Source organism: Chionomys nivalis, chromosome 14 (assembly GCF_950005125.1).
Source record: "Chionomys nivalis chromosome 14, mChiNiv1.1, whole genome shotgun sequence".
In the NCBI taxonomy this organism is placed as follows: Eukaryota; Metazoa; Chordata; class Mammalia; order Rodentia; family Cricetidae; genus Chionomys; species Chionomys nivalis.
The window spans coordinates 13317103-13331962 of NC_080099.1; the positions used below are offsets into that span (position 1 = coordinate 13317103).

Sequence of the window (14860 nt, forward strand, 5' to 3'; positions counted from 1 at the left end):
TTGTCATCATCTGGTGACATCATACAACTGTGATGGTACTGAAAGTCAAGAGACTGGATGAGATCACTGAGAAAAAATATGTATAGATTAAAAAAATAAAGGTGAAATTTAAGGGATGAGCCTGGGGCTCCTCAGCGCAAGGTTAAACAGTTTGAGAGAAGAGGTGGAACAAGCAAAATGATGGGGAAAGAGGGACAGGGGAAGTCAATAGGTTGGAAAACCAAAAACAAACAACAACCCCAAGCAGGTCTCCTAACCCAGTGATTAGCTGTGTCAGCTGTCATAAAAAGCATGTCAAGATGGGACTTAACCATTGGATGTAAGTAAAATGAAGCTCACTGTTAATCTTGCCAAAAGTTGTTTCGGTAAAGTAGTAAGGAATGAAGCATGATGGGAGGAGCTGAAGGGAAGCTGAAGACCTGCTTACAAAGATAAGGTGCATCTATGACTTCATGTGTGCAGTCAGTCTTCTGTGTAGTCACATGTTTGCAGAGGTTATGTGCATATAGCAATATGTACACATTTGTGAACATATATGTATGTGGCGGCCAGAGGTCAATCTTGGTGACTTTCCTCAGGAATTGTCCTCCTTGTTGAAGAATGGGTCTCTCAATTGGGACTGGGGATCAACAATTAAGCTAGTTTGGCTGATCAGTGAGCCCTAGGGATATTTTTGCCTCCCCTTTCCTCATGATGGACTACAAGAAGATACAATCATGGCTGGCTTTTTATGTAGATGTTGGGTTCTCAGGAGTCTCCCCAGCTTATAGGTGTTCATCTGAACACGTTACTTCTTTTTGGACTTTTTAGGAACAGTATGATATTCTTTGCATGTTCCTAGCATGGGGGAACTAGGAACAAAGTTTTATTATGTAGAACACTCTTGGAGTTTTGCTGCAGAGGAAGCAGAGAAAGTAGCTGACAGAACAAATGGGGCCAAGAGAAGGCTTTGCAGGAGTAGAAAAATAACGGCTGTTGATGGGTATCTGGAGTGACCAGCAGAGGCAAAACACTGGTAATACAGAAAACAGGGAATGGTCAGAGTGAAGGTAAGAGGGATTAGGACCCACCTGCCACCTTCAGTGGAGAGCTAGCATCAGTCGGTTTGTAGCAACTTCCTCTGAATTCAAACACTTCCTCTAGGAGGGAGGAGGAGCTCATGAGACTCAGTTGGTTAAATAAAGGTCACATGCCTGAGAAAGTAGAAACTTGGAAGATTTTTATTTGCTTTTTTAAAAAAATTAAAATTACATCATTTAGTCCTTCTCTTTTCTTCTTCCCGCTATTCTCACCGCCCTTTCTTGTTTTATATGTATATTTAAATAAATAACTACAACTTGATCAGATTTACTTAGTATTTAGTATTCCTTAAATGTTATGATCTCAGGGCTGACCACTTAGCATTGGATAACCAGTTAAGACACTCATCCCTGGGGAAGACTGTTTCCCTGGTCTCAACATCCATTAGTTCTTTCTTCAGGGGTGGGGCCCAGTGAGATGTTCCCTTCCATGTGAGCATGTCTACCAGTGTTGCATTTGTTTGCGTTTTGTTTAGGCAGCCATATTATTGAGGTATCATGGGTGAAGCTTCCCTGACATTTCTAGGAGAAACAATCTCACAGCAGACTTCCTGGTCCTCTGGCACTTGCAGTCTTTCTGCCCCATCTTTTCTGATGTTCCCTGAGTCTTAGGTTCAGGAGTTAAGTCATAGATATGCCAAATGGGTCTAGTATTCTATGATCACTGTTTTCTGCATTTTGATTGGTTGTGGTTTCTGTAATGGTCTTTGTTACAAAGAGGATTTTTTTTTTTTTGCTTGTTTGTTTCTGATGAGGGGTGGGAGCTACATTTATTTTTCGGTATAAGAGTAAATATTAGAATGGTAGGTAGGGTTTGGTAAACTGTTGACATGTGGTTCTCCTCATCCATGAGCTCATTGGCCCTGGGTAATTGGCTGGGCTTCCAGTCTCGAGCATGGTTTCTCTCCTGCTGATCAGGTCTTAGGGACAGTAGACAATTGTAACTTACCTCTAGGGCATGAATGCCACTATTGCACTCTTGGCTTGTCGTGCCATGCTGGTTGGTGTTGCGTTTGGTGTTGCGGTTCATAGAGGTCACAGTTGCATAGAAGTATGGGTTGCTTCCCACCCTTGGAAGCTTGCACAGCACCTCCTGGTTCTATGAAAGTTAGACCTCAGGAAGAGGCTTTCAGATCAATCCAGCCTGGATCCTCTGTGTTGGTGCCTGAAGTGTGTGATGACTTAGGGACTAACCTTCAACCTCTGGGAGGTAATCAAGGGCAACAGCAATGGTCTGTTGCTTTGGGAAGCTCTTAGACTAATAACTTGAGAGGTTTTGTACGCCTAGCATTAAGAGTTTTTGTTAGTTTAAGATTCTTAGTGGTAGTGAGGAGAACTGTCAACTCAAGTGGGAAAATTTCATTATATATGTATACACATGAACTTACATGTACATTTATGTTTAGATAAATAATGGTGATTCCTTACGGCTTTTTCAGGCCCCTTAGTGTTATATTGCCCTCTTTCCTCCCTTTCTGCATTGACTTCCTTCCTCCTCAGTTAATGCCCTGCCCCTCTTTCTCCAGTCTCCTTCTTCAAATCACACAAATCCTGCTCTTCCCTTCCCTAGTGCTTCCCAGTCATATTTAGCTTTCCTGATGGGAATATTCTTGAAGGCCCCTCCACAGCTTCATAGAAGAAGAATCCAAGTACCGGAGGAGGATACTCTGACCAGCCAAGATGCAGAGAGGAAATCTGGGGGAGATGCCTGCAAGCTGTTGCAGAGTTCCGGGGTTGTAGCTTTCATGAACCATCATCAGTGTTGGGGGTGGGCTTTTCCAGAAGCAGCTGCTTTTTGAGTCATTCCTGCTCTTTTAAGTAATCACTCATCCACACTCCAGTTAGTAACAGACTCATTGCTTCACCATGTTGGATTGTGTGCAACAGTTCCTTTGGTCATTCCTGGGTTACCTTTCTGGAGTGAGTAGAAAAGTATGTCGTTTCTCCCCAGAAAAAGTCTCTCGCACAATAGCTGGGCACATGGAAATCTAACTGTGTCATGAGGGGCAAGGTGGAGACAGAGCCAGTATGTAGATGAGGGTAGATGTGGTTTGTGTCTCACTGCTTTAATGCCCTCAGTGAAACAGAAAGCAAGGCAATTCCTCGAAGAGGAAGATGTCTAGGTTGGAAGAATGAAATCTAGAAAGAATGGAAGGGGGAGGTAGGAACCTGAGATTCACAGTGATCAAGTGAAAGCAAGTATTGTGTTTTCCTACAGCTATATTCAGATGCTTGGGTCCTAATGTCCAGTAGCCAGCTTGAATCAGGATTGTGTTTTTGCTGAACTCAAGAAAAAGAAGGGAGAAAACCAAGGGGCTGAGGATATGTGCAAGAGTGACTGTCACGGCTGGGCAGAAGCTAGAGCCAGGCAAGGATCTGACAAGGCAGAGGTGAGAGTTGAACTCCTTAAGAACTTGGAGTAGTTCATAGAGTGATCTGTGCATCCGCTGTTTGAAACTTTGATTATGAAGGTGTAGAGTTTGATACGACTCCCATAAATAACATCATAGGAGTGCATGGTTGAGTTAGGGCAAAGGCCAAGGAACCAAGAGGCTGGGGTGTAAGGAGCATTGCCTTGTAGAGGACCTAGCTGAGCTGTGCCTGGACTCAGGAGCAGAGAGTAAGAGTGTACTGCTTTAATCCTCTAACTTGTGGTAACGCATTAGACAGACACAGATACCTGACATAAAAGTTCGATGTTAGCCGGGCGGTGGTGGCGCACGCCTTTAATCCCAGCACTCGGGAGGCAGAGGCAGGCGGATCTCTGGGAGTTCAAGGCCAGCCTGGTCTACTTGAGCTAGTTCCAGGACCGGCACCAAAGCTACAGAGAAACCCTGTCTCGAAAAACAAAACAAACAAACAAACAAAAGTTCGATGTTAGCAATGATATTCCACTTTAACAGACTTCTTTCAGAAGTATATTCCCAAGGACTCACAGACTGATCCACAACCAATGAATTTTAACGATCTGCCAGCTGACAGATCTTCCTTCCATTTTTCAATTGTATTCTTTGTGGGTTCCATACATGTATACACTGTGTATAGACCTTTTCCACTTTCCCTACAGTAGCTCCTGAATTCTCCCAACCCTCATATCCCCTTCCCAACTTCATCTCCTCCTCTTTTCATAACCCAACAAGTCCAGTCACTGTTGTACCCTTCAATTTTGATGACAACAAAGTATTGGATTTGCAAAGGAATTTAATATCAAATTATTTAAGTAATGCATTTTCTCATCACAGATACCAATTTTTGGATCCCTGTGGATAAAAAATCCCAAGTACCTTTGGCTTGCCCTGGGGGTTTTACATATTGGGCCACCTTAATATTGGGAGAGAATTTTGACTTTCTTTTGTAAAGTATGAGGACAGTCTTGAAACACTGCCCTCAGCTGCCTTTTCGAGGAGAAGAAAACAGCACACACACGGTAATTAGTAGGGTCTGGAAATGAATTCTCTGCATAGTCTTGAAAAGCCTTCCTATACCTCAGGAGTAGATCAGTTTCAGCTGAAAACTTCAGGGCTTTCTTGTTGAAGAGGTTTAGACCAGGCTGGGATGGTCAGACCGTGGAAGGATGTATGTAAAGTTTCACCCAGAAGAGCTTAAGAAATGACTTAAATGGTCTAATAGCTTGTCTTAAAGGAATCCTGATGGAAGCATTTTCAGGTTGGTGAAAAATTAAAAAAGACACCAATAATTTATGTTTTCTGGGACGTCTAAATTAATTATTTTAGAGATAGGGTCTCACTCTTTAGTTCTTGGCCTGAAATTTGCTATGTAGACCTATCAGGCTGGCGATCCCCCTGCCTCTGCCTCCCAAGTGATAGGATTACATGCGTGTTCTGTGAATCAAACCCAGGGAGCATGTGGTAGGCCTGTGTTCTAATCACTGAGTACAAAAGTCATAAAATTAGGAAAGAAAATAATTACGAAGTTAAAATCAAGAGTGTGTCTTTTGCCACCAAATGACTACCCTTTGTTTTGACTCTTGTAGCGTGGTGTTGCGAAGGAAACAGCCTTTGTACATAGACATCAAATCTTGAATTTTCCCTTTAGGTTGTCCTGGATGTTTTAGATATCTAGTCATCCGGCCACCTAGGGAATGGGAGAAAATTTTGACTTTGCTTTGTAAGGTGTTAAGTTTGAAACTGAGCTATACGTCCCAGCTTGCACAACCTACCCAGCAGGTGTACAGTAGGTCTGGAAGGTTGCCTCCAACTCGAAATTCCAACTGCTCACATTTGGCAACACGGGCCAAGGCCCCTGATCGTGATTCCTTGACCGCGCGCCACCAAGTTGAGCTCGATTCCGGGTCGGTGGGAAGAAAGGGACAGACACTCCCCCGTCACCCCCCCCGCCCCCTCCAAAGTGAACTGCTACAAACACCTGCAGTTAGCGCTGCCGTGTCCACCAAGGTCTTCAAAATCCCAACCCGACCCGGCAGCCCTGCCCATTGCACATCCTGAGCTGTCCCGCGCTGCTTGCGTACTCTTTAAACTGTCCCCGCGAAACTGCAATTCGCCGCCACCGCCTTCGCTCGGCTCTGCGCACTCAGCCTGGGCCGGCCCTGCCCGGACTAGGGCTGCGCGCAGCCCGCTGCTGCCCGCGGGCGCCTGCGCACTGGGACCCTCCCGGATCAGGGCGGGAGGCGGGGGCAGCCGGGAGAAAGGAGCGCTGCGGGGGAGAAAAGGGCCAAACCCTGAAATTACCCGGATGTGGTCCCCGCGCGCGCATGCTCAGTGTCCTTCCGACAAGTTGGCAGCAACAACACGGCCCTGGTCGTCGTCGCCGCTGCGGTAACGGAGCGGCTCGGGTGGCGGAGCCCGTGCGTGCGCCCGCCCGCCCGCCTTCCGTCCGTCGGTCCGGCCGTCCTCGGAGGCCTTTCCCGCGTCGCGCTCGGCTCCGCGGCCGTCCCCCGGGGGGCGGGAACGCGTGACGGGAGCCGGCGGCCCGCGAGCGAGGCCCCCCGCGGCGGGGCGGCTCCGGAGCTCCAGCGGCCCGGCCCGCGCGGTCCGCGGCGCGCGCGGCGGGGGAGAGGGGCCCGCCTGGGCCCGGACGCCGCGGGCGGGACCCGGGAAGCGACGGCTCGGCGGCGCGGAGCCCAGGTAAACGCGCGGGTCGTCCCCTGGCCCGGGCCCCAGGGCGGGCTCCCGCGGGCCCGGCGAGGCTCGGGTGGGTCGCCCCCCGCGCGCCCCAGCTCCGCGTGCTCGCCCGTGGGTCCCGGGGCCCCAACTACACTCGCGGCGAGGCGCGCCGTCCTGGGAAGTGAGCGCCGTTCGCGCCGCCGCTCTTTGTTGTTCGGGAGGAGTTTGGCCGCGGCCCGGGCCGTGGCGTCGGGCAGCTCGGGAGTGCGTTGTGTCCGGGGTGTCCCGGGTCCGTCCGTCCTCGTGCCCCCCCCCCCCAGCAGCAAGTGTTTGTTTTTTTCTCTTTGTCCCCACTTTCTCTTCCTGGTTGTGTCCTTTCAGTTTACGTTTGTAGCTTTGATTTGTTTACTTTTTGGGTATTGCGGGTGATGGCGGCTTGCGGGAAACATTCTTAGCGCCTAACTGCACCATCTCCCTCCCCTAATAAAACGTGTCTTCTAATAAATGGCGTAGTTTATTTTATTGTTAGGGCTACATGCACAGAGCGTGAAATTGGTGGAGGGTGGAGGGCGTTGGCTTCAGCACCCCAAACTGCTGTTATGATTTCTCAAGCCAGATTTTTCAAAGACATGGGCGTGTTTAGTTAACTTGAAAGGTTCCTTTGCGAGGAGGGAGGCTTTAAAAAGCCCTGTTGATTGATAGCTCCTCCCAACTGCCCCCACGAAAGCTGGAGTAAACTTTAAAATTTTTAAAGTTGATTTTTTTCTGGGTAATTCATTTTTAAATTACTTTTTAAAGTGCCATCAGGTTTTGATAATTTAAGGTGGGATTGTCACTTTCTTAGAAATAAAGTAGCACGATAAAAGAGGAGTTAATTGAAAACGCCCTGAATTCATGTTCTGCAGGCTTGTAATCTCGGGTAATTTTTTTTAACCATATTTGACTTCTGCCGGATTTAGCATCCTTTTCCTCAAAGTAGCATCTTGATTATTTGAAGGTTTTAAGAATTAGGTTCAGGATTTTATGCTGAAAGGCAAAACCGTGTGGAATCATACTTGAAAGTACGGAAATGTATAAATTAGGTTTTAAGCACTGCATTTGAATTTTTTTTTATAGGTTTCCTGATTGACCTTGTCTTTAGGACCTGAAGTATTTGCCGTTGGAACGTAGCTTAGGATGTTCTAAAGTAACTTTGCTCTAGTGTTGGGGGCTCTTGTCTATATTGGAAAGACTTGATAGGATTAGTACATGCTATTTCGAGGTGTAAATGATTGGTATACTAATTTTAAGAATACAATTTCTCCCTAACGCTTCATCCATAATACTGTCATGAGTTTGTATGACTTCATACTCTTCTCACCATCCTTTCTCGGACTCTCAAGTGCTGGAATACAGGACTGGGACAAGGTGCCCCCAGGCTCAGGCTTCTGTTTTCTTCGGTGAACTTCTTAGAAATGTGCACAGAAGCAGACTAATACCAACGGCTCCAAGTGGCTTCAGATCTTGATGGGATGAATTTCGTAGGCTTAAATTGCTGGAATTTAAACGAAACCTTTCTGAAGAGAATTAACGCTGACTGCAGTAATATGAGTGACTTTGCTTTGCTTTCAAGACGTATTACATGTACTTTTGTTTGTTTGTTTGAAAAGTAATTAATAGTTTTGATTAAATGCTTCTGTTGTAAATCTTAAGTTGGGGGGAGAATTAAAATTGTGTTTGCAGAGTTAATGAAAATTTGCGCTAAGCAAGTCAGTGAAAGTAATAATGGGATTATGTTATATGTTTTATATGGACCTGCGCTTTCCTGATGGCTTTGCCCTTGAAACAGTTCTGCTTCTACTGGGTTAGGATCTTGTTTTTTTCTAAAGTCACTGTTTTGTTTATGCTGTATGTTAGTTGAAGTATTTCTGTTGGTGAATTTTGTATCTGAATTCCCCTTTGTTTACACCCCCCCACAGAAAGAGAGAGAGAGAGAGAGAATTAAGTATTAAACTAATTTATGCAGCCCTGTCACACCCAAGCTCAATTAGAACCTATTTTTCTTCCTGATTGAGCCAGAGTTATAGTAATATTGACATTCACTATTCTAATTGTATTGAAAATTTTGCCTCTTTTGGGGAGAACATACATTCTCTTTCTGGTGTTAAAATATTAACTTATTTCAGTTCTGTTTTGTCCCCATGTAGTTAATGCCAAGGTTTTTGTTTTTCTTTTCATTTCTCATTCTTCCAGAGTGGATAGCTCTTTAAACATCTTGTAATAACTTTTTCAGTGCTTCATTGTATGGTTGTGTACCTCCCACCCTCCACTGTGTTTTGTTCAAACCATGAGGATGAGTGACTCAGGTGAACCCTTAATCATGTATAAAACTAACCTGACTAAATGGCTTCATTGTTTTCTGTGCTAAAGTTAAGGGTCTTAGACTAGAATGTCACGTTCAGTATAGCTTTCTCAAATTATTTAGATTTTTTTGTTTTGTTTTTGTCCATTAGTTAAATGAAGATTAACTTGTTTAAGATGAGACTTCATATAACTGATAAATATGTATAGATACCATGCATATGAGCTACTTTGGTTATGATGCTGTGGGCATCTTAATATCCTCAGCTTATGCTAATGAGTCATTTAGAATTGTTGTTTTTCCCTTTTATTTTAAATTGTGTAATTTTGGTAATGGAAATTTTGGCTGAATACCAGCTTCTCAGAAATGAGGTATTTTAGATTGTCACCTTGACACTGTTACATGGTGTCATTGGCATCGAGGAAGATTTATTTTCGATATGGAAGTGAATGAGGACTAGGATGGATAAGGACTAGGTGGTACTCATTTCTGTAAAACTGGAATGGTAGGTGATCAGATGCTTGGTTGTAATAATTGATAAAGTCCATAAGTCAGACAGTTACTAGAGATGGTTGTATTTGAAGCTGATTCTAAATCTCTTTCAATACAATTCATACCTTAAATAGGATTTTCTTTTTTTTTTTTTTTTTTTAAATTTATTTATTTATTATGTATACAATATTCTGTCTGTGTGTATGTCTGCAGGCCAGAAGAGGGCGCCAGACCTCTTTACATGTGGTTGCTGGGAATTGAACTCAGGACCTTTGGAAGAGCAGGTAATGCTCTTAACCACTGAGCCATCTCTCCAGCCCCCTTAAATAGGATTTTCTTTTCCCAGTTTGGAAAACTTATTGCTCTAGGCCTCCGCTGTTGTGGGGGTAGAGCTTAGGCCTCATGAGTGCAGGCAAGTGTCTTGCCACCGCGCTGTGCCCTCCTAGCTCTTTTCACTGCTTTTTTAATCTCAAGGGTTGGGACAGTGATTTTCAGTCTTACTTGAACATTGAGATTTCTTGGAGAGCTTTACGAAACATTGATGCCTGATTAATAACCACAAAAGTTTTGATTGGTTTGTGCTGGACTGTGTAGCCAGCTCAGGAAAATGCAGTAGTTGAACCTTAGGGTCCTTTTAACCTGTTTCGTTGTTGATTTTAACTCCCCCTCTCATTTTTGTTGGGGATAGGGTCTCACTATGTATACATGGCTGACCTTGAACTTTGGTTGAGCGCCCCCCCTCCAGCTTACTCTGCAGTGTGATTACAGGCCTGTGATCCCATACTCAGTTCTGCTTTACGTTCTTTGTAGTGCAGCGATACATTCATGCAGAAGGTCCATTGCACATTTAATTTAATTGGTCTTTTGAAGGTATTGCCATGTTTGTTTTGCTTTTAAATCTCTGCCTTCCTCTTCTTCCCAACCCCCTTCTTTCTGTCCCCCCATTTTTTTTCAGTTTATTTGTATTTAATGACAAGTTTTAGGAAGCTACATTTCTTATGATCATTAAATTGGTCTCTAAGTTAGCATCTAAACACCCAATGAAATTTTATTTCTTTTTTAAATATTTATTTTTATTAATTATAAAATATATTTCTATGTATGGGTGTTTTACCTACTTCTATGCCAGCACCACTTGCATACCTGGTGTCTGTGGAGGCCAAGAAGAGGGCACTAGATCTTCCGAAATTGGAGTTACAGATGGTGGTGAGCCACTATATGGGTGCTGGGAATTTAATCTAGGTCCTCGGGAAGAACAACTAGTGCTTTTAACTGCTGAGCCACATCTCCAGCCCCCTTAATAATTTTTAACTAGACATATGTGTGTGCCTCTCTGTAGGTAACTAAGACCACGTGCCCAGAGTGGGTGCTGAGAACCGAACCCCATATCTCTAGAAGAAACAGTACATTCTCTTAACCAGGTAACCATTTCTTCAGCCCTGGAATTTAGTCATCTTCAGGGGTTAGTGTGCTTGGAATCGATACAGTTTTCTAACCATGACTTCTCTGGGCCTAAAGAGGAAAGTTGTATTGATTAAACCTGTACAGTTGGGGGTTTAATTTTTGCATTGTGAGAAAGTTGCTCAACTAGCCCAACTAGTTGGCAGTTCTATAGAGAGATCATTTGGGCACACATGTTCTCTTTTTCCTATTTTTCCTTGCGCTGGTGATTGAATTTAGGGCCTCACGTTTGGTTGATTAGACCAGTGCTGTGCCCGAGCTCCTCCCCAGCCCCTCTACTTGTGTACTTCTCCTGAAATCGCTCCAGAGCTGGGCTATAGAGTTAGTTGCATCTCTTGTCTTTGGAAGAACTATTTATAAAAATAAAACTGTTTTGTTCTCTAACTGTAGCGCGTGCGTGCGCACATGCACACACACATTCAATTCAGAATGGGAATAGGATGAAGGAGGCATGGGAGTAGCTATAGGGAAAAAAGCCCTGTTTTGGTTATTTATACTGCCTATTATTTCTGTATTTGTTTATACCTTTTGACCATCAGTACTTTGGAGTGTTTTATTTAGAACCTATCAAATCCTAATTTACATGTTTTGAATGGAGTTCTTATGATTAAACAGAAAGGATTACTGATAAGTAATTGCTCTCCTAATAGTATGATTTCTATACATATGGATGAATCTATATAGTTTGGACTTTCTCAGATTAAATGTGTGTATATACATGTGCTTGTGCTTGCATATTTGTGTGCATGTGTGTGTTTTCAGACAAGGTCTTGCCACGTAGCCTTCAATTTCAGGACATCTTCCCTCAGCCTCGTAGATTACACATTTGTGCCCCACACCTGGCTTCAAAATATGTTCATAAATTTGGAACTGAATTAAGGGTATTTATTAGTGGTAATTGGCTGACTAGTTAACTCTAGAGAAGGTAATATGGTGGACAGTCATTGTATCAGTTGAATCATTTGGGGGAAAGATTGACAAAGTGTAATGAGCTGAGAGAAGCTAGGAATTGTTAGGACACTAAATGCATCTAATGTTATAGACCCTGTTAAGATCAGTTGAAGACTGGCATGGTGGCAGTCTTTAATCTCAACATTTGAGAGGCAGAGGCAGGAGGATAGCTCTGAATTTCAGGCCAGCCAAGGCTGCATAGTGAAATCCTTTTTCAAACAAACAAACAAACAAACAAACAAACAAACAAACAAACAGAAAACCCCCCAAAAACAAAAACAATAAATGTAGTTGAAAGAATAATTTTATGGATGTAGGTATTGAAATGATACTGATAATTATATTTAAAAAAACCCCACTTTGTTATTAGACTTCAGTTAGGTGTATTCATGGTGCTTTAATTCATTTTCTGTATTTTTGGTAATCTGTAAATTAGACCAGTGCTTTGTGGCATCAACAGCATTTCAGACTTGTACTTTTAAAGGTTAGCTTTCACATACTGGAGCTACTTTGAGCTCCCGTGGAATTCCAATACTATCCTCTTCCCAGTGGCCAGGTATTAAAATTCAGCTTCCTTTCTAACCTTTCGAAACAGTGGTTCCCAAAATGTGCTCTGTGGACTTCTGGGAAGTCCCACAGTCCTTTTATTAAAGAGGTCATGAGCTCAAAATAATTTTCATAATAGGGGGAGACATTATTTGTTCTCTCCCTATGTCCAGTTGTGCTGTGGTGCAGACTGGTGGCTCCTTGGCATGTATTAATTAAGACAGTGTCTTTGTGTTTTTCACATCCAGATATATGTTCAGCATTTGAAAGAAAACTCCAGTTTCACTTAAGAATGCCCTTGGTGAGGGTTTAAGTAAACAATTTTTTGTTTTGTTTTTTCAGTTTTTTCAAGACAGGGTTTCTCTGAAGCTTTGGAGCCTGTCCTGGGACAAGCTCTGTAGACCAGGCTGGCCTCAAACTCAGAAATCTACCTGCCTCTGCCTTCCGAGTGCTGGGATTAAAGGCGTGTGCCACCATTGCCTGGCCAGTGTTAGCTTTTAAATAGTCTTTATTTTGTGTGATTAAATGCGAAGTGTGTACAAAGCATTTTTGCATGTTCAAGTGAACTTCTCGTGTCTAAAAAGACCACTTAGTGACTGAGCTGCTTTTGAAATGTGGTGTCATTTTTATTTTCACTTCGGCAGAGTGCCTGTGGCTACACTCCTGTCATTTAGACCCAGGTATTTGGTGAAAATGAGTGAAATGAACCTGCCACTTAAAGGAAAGTCACTTATTTGTCAGTGATAAAAACTCAAATCTTTCACATGAAAGTTAGGGTTTTGGAAAACCAGAGTCAGTTGGCGTGAATTTGCTAGTTTCCCAGTATGTGTTTCTGGTGTAATTGTTGGTGATTTTCAAGGAAAATACACGTGTTCTACCTGAACATGGTGTTATGCCTATAACCTTAACATGTGGAAGACGGAGGTAAGAAGATAACTGCTTCAGCATTTGGAAAATATGAATAACTCACCAAACATGTTTTTTCCTAAATGATCAATTCTTAATGTTATAAAATTTTTCCAGAGAAAGATGTAGATAGATTTGTGTTTGTGTGCACGCGCGCGCTCACGTGCAGCTGCTGCTGTGTATTGTACGTTCATGTGTGTGTGTGTGTGTGTGTGTGTGTATGTATGTGTGCGTTCAGGTGCTCCTGTGTATTGTATGCTCATGTTTATGTATGTATGTGTGTGTGTGTACGTTCAGGTGCTTCTGTGTATTGTATGCTTGTGTGTGTGTGTACGTGTATATTCAGATGCTCTTTTGTATTGTATATGTGTGTGTGTGTGTGTGTGTGTGCGCGCGCACGTGCAGGTCCTCTTGTGTATTATATATAGGTAGACTCATGGGGAAGTAGATGATTGTCTTGGCTGCTGCTTATTAAGAGTGGTCCACTTTATTTTTTGTTTTCTTGAGTTTGTTTTGTTTTTGTATCAGCTCCAGAGATCTGTCTGTTTTTAATTTCCCAACATTGAGATTAGAAGCATGGCTACCATGCCCAGCTTTTTTGTTGTTGTTTGTTTTTTGTTGTTTTTGGGTTTTTTTGTATGGGTTTGGGCTCAAACTCATATCCTCATGCTTGTTAGTGACTGAGCTACCTCCCTAGCCCTAACCCACTGGATTTTTATGCAACAAACCTAAAATTTAGATTCTACTTAGTAACCTGCACTAATCTCCATTTGTTGCGTTTTGGCATTGAATAAAAGATGAATACCCATTATTATCTGAGAAGACTATTAAAATATTCTTTCCAACTGTACAGATTTCTGTGTCACATTTCCTTCCTGTACTTTCAAATCTCCAGCAGATTGAATGCTAAAGAAAGTAGGAGAGTTCAGCTGTCTTGTGTTAATCCAGACAGTAAAGAAACTTGCACAGATGTAGAATAGTGTCACTCTTACTACTAACTTTTGTGTTGTTTCTAGAAAAGGTTATTTTTTTATAAAAGTTGTTTAGGTTAATATTAGTAGGCCTTTTGAAAGTGAATTAAAATTTACTTAAAGTTTTACTTGTTTTAATTTGTAATATGATAAATATTGATATAACCCATATTTTAAAATTAGTTTCAGAAAATAGTCAAATATATAAATAAAGGGAATCAGAAAACAGTTTGACAGATACAGTTTTAAAGTAGCTAGTTCTGTATTTTTACTAGATTACCAATGGGATATATTATTCATATGTTTGGGCTTATCTGAGATGGTAATTCATGTAATTTTTTTTTTTCAGTTCTTGTGTTTTTAGGAACATATAACAGTCAATATTCAGGTACTTCATTGACTTGACCCTAGATTGCTGGTTTCAGAATCTCAACCTGTGTTGTCAACATTGCCTTTTAGGTTTGATTTCCTGTTCTTTTCTGTTAAATTCTCAGGTTAATTATTTTCAGCTTAGGTCCAGCATAAAAGGAACTCCCCTTCCTATTTTTTAGAGATGGATTTCAGGTTTGTGACTTGTCTCCAGCTTGCCAGAGTTAAGATTTTGGGCATGTGCTACAATACCTGGCTTATGTGGTCCTGGGAATGAAGCCAGGGCATCTTGCTAGGCAGGCGGTCTGTCGATGAAGCTCATCCCCAGCCTTTACAAGGACTCAGTTTCTTTTGTAACATCCCCTCCCCATTGTCTATCAGAAGTTATGCCACTGGCGAGGGTTCTTTTCATCTCTTGGGTGACAGTGTGGCCAGGGTTTGGTTCTATGTACTCTAGTTGGGAATTGTCTTGCCTGCCTAAATAAGATTTTTTTCTGGAAAACCAGACTTGTTGCAAAAGGAGAATATATGCTGGCAGATGAAGTAGATGCCAGCCATAGTATTTATTGATCCTTTTCAAACAGTGTATTTAAACAGGTTCTCTCTGTGTAGCCCAGGTTGGTTGTGAACTACAGTGCTTTTGCCTTCAACTCCTGAGGG

The 14860-nt window shown here is 42.6% G+C and overlaps 1 protein-coding gene across 2 annotated transcripts in view; it reads left to right on the forward strand.

Moving 5' to 3' along the window:
• Window positions 1–5807: 5807 nt before the first annotated feature.
• Window positions 5808–14860, forward strand: part of Smad4 (SMAD family member 4) — a 58751-nt gene continuing 49698 nt past the window's right edge. Inside the window, exon 1 of one of the 2 annotated variants that reach the window (XM_057788467.1) lies at window positions 5808–6184. The gene's annotated coding sequence lies outside the window, so the exon portion shown is untranslated. The remainder of the gene's footprint in view (window positions 6185–14860) is intronic. The other variant, XM_057788466.1, reaches the window with a different exon arrangement.